Genomic DNA, 6,000 nt, shown 5'->3' on the forward strand with positions numbered 1-6,000 from the left:
AACTTGTAGACTAGTCTGCTCTTACAGACTGTATTCAGATTTTTATTTTAGATTTGTTTTCTTCTTTTTCAAAATGTAATGAATTGTCACAGTGTTGATAATTGTAGATGTTGTAGACCAGTAGACATACATGTATAGCTTTAAGTCCTACCCAATGGACTTGGAAGTTGATAATTAGTGCAGTGACTTTGTTTTGAACCTAGGACCTCTCACTTTAATATCCTTAGACCACTGCTCTACCTCTGAGCCATACATTGAGATAAGGATTATGACCAATATTATTTATAACAAATAGGCAAAATAATTTTTCTATTAAGATTGTTTAAACAACCTTTTCAGGCTTTTTATTTAATACTAATGTATGCTTTTAAAGCTAAAGACCAGTGATGGTCATGCGATTGCATTGTGAAAGAAACGTTGTGAAATCGATCAGAAAAGGTTGATCATCTAGCATAGATGTACTAGGTTCTGGAATCATCAAAATGATAAGAAATTTGGCCAAGTCTTCATAAAGTTAGAAGCACTGTACACAGAAAGATGTATATGGGACTACATACACGTGCGCGACACATGCATTTCATATCTCTCAACAGGCGAGAGATACACTAATTTACCAAATATATCAATTAGTAGGCGGTTTCCCGTCAAAATTGTTATCATCATGTAATATTCAAAACATATTCTTTCACATTATTGGTAATAAGAGCTTCCATTTCATTTTTTGAAATTGGGGCATTTCCAATACTGGTCTTTACCTTTAAGAGAGTTAGACTTAGAGGTATACAATTGAACAAGTTTACAAAGTGTAAGCATGCATGAGCTCTGATGCAGGTGGATATTCATTTTGAAGATAAATCATATAGTAGATTGAGCCACAAGCCTGCAAATTACAATATCCAAACAAATAAATTATAATTATCTTTTTGTTTTGTATCTAGACACGCCTCCACCAAGAATATCCTCTCCTATCGATCTGTATCATTGTAAATGTGAAGACTTGACTTGTTACCCATATGGGTTTGTTTTGCTTGGTAAATCATATCTTAGTTTGTTTTGATACTTTGATCAAGAACATGTACAGTAAACATAGATGGTGCCCCACTGTATGTACACTACACAATCAATCATGTAAACTATTGGGATCAAAGGTTTTTCTTTTTCCCCATTGATAGAAAATAATGGGCGGTGTACTCTCCAGACTAGAAAATGTATTTTATTTCAAGAGTTGAGTTTCATTTTGCTCCTGTAGTGATAATGTACATTGTACTTACATGTATGTGTACATTTGTACTTTAGTCAAAGCAAATTTGTTAAGTGTCTAGCTCTCCCTTTGCTGTGAAAGTAAGAATACATTCATTAGAACACAGTCCTTCAGCCCCATAACTTTTATACTTAATTGTTTCATGGTATTTTGCTGATAGAGAAACCAGTTCAAAAGGAGTGTGGAAGAATACATTAAAGAAAAATATATGAATGGAAATAAAATAGGAATACAAAGGAAGAAGATAGAAGTAAAAAATATGAAGGAAGATAGAAAAGAAAGGTAGAAAAAGGGAGAAAGAAAAGGAAGTAGACAAGATAGGAAGAAGAGGGAAGAATTGAAGAGTAAGGAAGGAAGACATTAGGAAAAAAAAAAGAAACCATCCACACTAAATGATATTTGCTGATTTTGTGTGTTTGTTTTCCTTTGAATTAATCAGTAAACTTCCTGTGTTGCAATAATATCCAGATACTACCGGCTCCAGTGAATACACAATCATTGTTTACCGGTATGTTTGCTGTTTGCTTTTTAATGATGTTTGATCGTTTGAAGTTCAGTCAAAATGAAAGAATCCCAAAGTTGACTCAATGTGGGTCATGGTTATGTTCATTCCTCTGATTTGTAGAATACATTGGCAGTTGAAGGATTTTCTTGTTTTTTTCATTTTAGACTATACAGTGTGAAGATAATAGTCAAATAAAGCTGTATTTTACATATAATCAAATCTATTTATTATAACTGTTGGTTGAAAATTAACAACTCTTTGTAACACCTTTTGTAGAATGTAGTTTGTTTATTTGTTAAAAAGCTCTATGTATTTTCCCCAATATATGTACAGTATTAAGTGATTTTTAGTTTTTTAATAACTGATTTGAAAAACCTTTTGAACACAATTTAATCAAATATTACCTGTAAAGTTATAGTTAAATAGTCATTGTGGAGGAAATTGTCCAAGAAATCAAAAGTGAAACCAAGTATTTTTCACTGTGAATTGGGTCTATAGACACATTAGACTTTATACTTTCTTTTACACCAGAGTCATCAAATATTGATTGATGAAATGAAATGAATGTTAAAGTTTGTGCACACATAATGCAAGGAAAAACAAAACAAAAACATTTAGGCAATATCTACGCTGTAGGTTTGTAGTCTACATGTATGTACATAATAGTTTCCCCAGGAAGTTTTTTTAAGTTTCAATTGTAGTTGGTAGAATAGCAAAACACCTTACATTCAAAGTTGAGTATTGACTGTAAGCAATGGAGATCAGGGGCTAAATCATATTTAGATAGCCTAGTCGGCGTCTTCATATCATATATTTAGATAGCCTAGTCGCCGTCTTCGTATCATATATTTAGATAGCCTAGTCGCCATCTTCATAACATATGTTCTTTATTTGCTGACAGTGTTAAGATTTATCTTTTAATTATTATTTCTATCTTCTGTATCGCAAATATACAAACTATAGAGAGAAAAAAGCATAAGAAAAAGAAAGATAAAAAGAGTGCACAAAAGAAGGAAAGAAGAAAATAGAAAGCAGTTTAATTTATGTAAATTTGTACATATCTCATTTTATAGTCATTGCCATACATACTCACAGTATTATTTTATTAGTTATAACTGCACTTAAAAAACATAACTTGGGATACTTGCTACATGACTACTTCCCTTTGATATCACCCAAACATGAATAATAAACATTGAATCAAAAGCAAGGAAAAACAGCAAAAAACTAAAAGTAAACCATGTTGCTGCACCTGTGGTCAAGACTACCGTACCTGCACGTGCTGACAAAATGAAAATGAAACTTGACTCTACAGTGACAAGGCACTATTCTTTTGCCAACCACAAATTTCACAATAAATGTTTGATTATTGTCCATTGTTTGTTTAGTAGTACTGTTATGCGTATCTTGCTCAAACTTGTCTCCTTTTATCTCGAGTGATTTATGTCTGTCCATCAATTCAGCTATCTCTGATAAATTGATTTTATTTGCAGTTGATTTGTAAATCAAATGTGGAATTATTTCAAACAAAATGATGATGAACATTTACAGGTTATAGATGTTATTTCTGTTCTCAGACAGTAATTTTACATACAATGTACACAGGTATAATGTACATTAATTTTATTACGTCTTCATCTACCCGCACAAATCACTGTCAAAGCAGTCCTATTTAAATATCTTCATTAAAAAAGCATTAAATTATAGTCTTAATTATATACATAATTTTACCTCTTTGAATTATTGTGGAAGTTTGTTCAAAGCTCATTATAACAGCATAGCAATATAAAAACTGTCCTATAATATTGCATTTTGATTTAAAAAAAATAAATTGACATAAACTATTGGGAAAGTCTACAGCCCCAGTTAGTGTGTTATATATCCCAAGCACACCTTTTAATTGTGTTTTTTGTAGAAGCGCATATACAGGTATAGTCAAGGTCATTGTGATTACATACAACCAAGTCGGTTGCCAAGTGTAGGCCTACTTCTTATCCATTTTTTCTCTCCATATAATATCTGTATTTCAAAATCATTGATCACCACTCAGTGTATATTGCAGTAAGACATTCTATACAGTACCTGGGCATACCTGTACGATACAGCACTCCACACAGCGTCAATGCATTCATGATGGGTATATTAAGCTCGAGTATAACGCGCATGCAGCCTGTGAGAGATAATGTGATTAAAGTATACATCAGTCATTCACTTGATGAGCGCAGACTTGATGAGGGCACACAAGCATGGGGATGTTGCCGTGGCAACCAGACGCAAGCCATTCATGCGAGGTGAGAAAAGGGACTCCATCTTATTCTCGCCTTTTGGTCCGATGGATCTTGGATGCCTGATGGATATCCATTTCTTCTTGCTGTTCCTTCCCTTTCTTAATGTTTCCCATGTAAAAAGCAAAAAGTATGACATCTACATGTACCAGTGCACATATTAGGAAAGGCACGAGCTGTATTAAACAAAATATGATGGATGTATGAATAAAGATGGATAAATTATGTATATTTTTGTATGATTTCAGCACACCTGTCATTGTTTACATTTATAGATTTATGAGATTGGTTGCAAAGGATTTTATGAGTTGAACCCAAACCGACATTTTGTGGTGATTGCATGCATGGTTGAATAGGATTTGTTATTGTTATTGTCCCATTTAAGTAACAGATTAGCATTGGTTTGTAATGTTATTATATGATTGAAGCATAAATAATGTATTAGTAAGATGTCCCCTTTTGTCCTGATTATCTTTATTTCCTTCCCATTAGGAGAACGATTGAAGGAACTTTTGTGAAGGAGAGAACCCATATGACTAGGCCTACTTTTAGAGTGATATAAAAAAAGAAGAAGGATTAGCAAGAAGTGATTTTTAATGCATGTATGGATGAGACAGAAAAAGAAAGATAGATTGAGAAAATAGTAGACTGGTAAGGTGGATGTAGAGGGAGGGAGAGCAAAGAACAGAGTGAAAGAGAAAGCAAAAGAGAAAGAGGGAGAGAGAGATAGGTAGATAGATAGATAGATAGATAGATAGAACGAAATTTAGAAAGATAGAGAGAGAGAGAGAGAGAGAGAGAGAGAGAGAGAGGGGGGAGGAAGAGGGAGAGAGAGAGATAGAAAGAAATTTAGAAAGAGAGAGAGAGAGAGAGAGAGAGAAAGAGGGAGAGAGAGATAGGTAGATAGATAGATAGAAAGAAATTTAGAAAGATAGATAGAGAGAGAGAGAGAGAGAGAGAGGGGGGGGGAGGAAGGGAAAAAGAAGGGATGAGAGAAGGTAAGAGAGAGATGATGATGAGAAAGAGATAGTTCAAAGAAATACAGAGAGGATGAGATGGAGTTTAGAGAGAGAGAGAGAGAGAGAGAGAGAAGGGGGAGGGAGTGAGAGATAGAAAGATGGAAATGGAACAAAGGTAAATAAATAAATTAAAAGAATTTTGATACAATATACAAAGGCATTACACCACTACGATGCATGATGTGTGTCATGCTACGACATCTATAGATATGGTATCTAAGACCAGTTGAATGCATAGGGTTGAAAGTGTAATTAAAGTGCACCATATCAAATTGCAGTACACACACTTGTTGCCTGCTTTTAATAATCGTTAGTGCCTGAGTCGACTGCTGATGGGTATTGTTAATGCTGATTTCAAAGCAGGCCCCTGCAGTTGACATGTGGAGGCAAACTAAGCCCTTTTGAATTATTCCTTACGTATATAAGGTGCTAGCTTACCTTTTTTTACGTTGTTTCACAAATGTAGAATTGAAATTAAAACTTGAATATTGACTGAAACAAGCGTCAAATCTCAGATTTTTATGTTGCATAAATGTGTGTCTTTATCAAAATGTCAGATTGCCTAACTGGAGCTGATGATAGCTAAAAGAAGAAAAAAAATAAGGTAAAAAAAAAAGAAGTAATCCAGAGTCTTCCTAGCCTTTAAACAAGGCCACTTGTCTGATAGACGCCGAGCGACTAAAACGAGACTAATCGCGAAAACCCAAGTGAACGCGAGAGCGAGGAGCCCATCGGTCGCGCGTTCACTCCGGGTATCTAGACTCATCTCAGCCGCTTAGAGTCACGAGGCCTTGTCAAAAGGCTAGAGTCTTCCAGACTATAAATGAAATGCTTGAAAGCCCCAAAAGAGTGGGAGAGAGAGAGAGAGAGAGAGAGATTATTGATACACGTTAAAAATCTAGAAGTTGCTGAAGGGCCTACTTGTACAGT

Source organism: Strongylocentrotus purpuratus, unplaced genomic scaffold, assembly GCF_000002235.5.
Source record: "Strongylocentrotus purpuratus isolate Spur 01 unplaced genomic scaffold, Spur_5.0 spur5_scaffold_5, whole genome shotgun sequence".
NCBI classification, from domain to species: domain Eukaryota; kingdom Metazoa; phylum Echinodermata; class Echinoidea; order Camarodonta; family Strongylocentrotidae; genus Strongylocentrotus; species Strongylocentrotus purpuratus.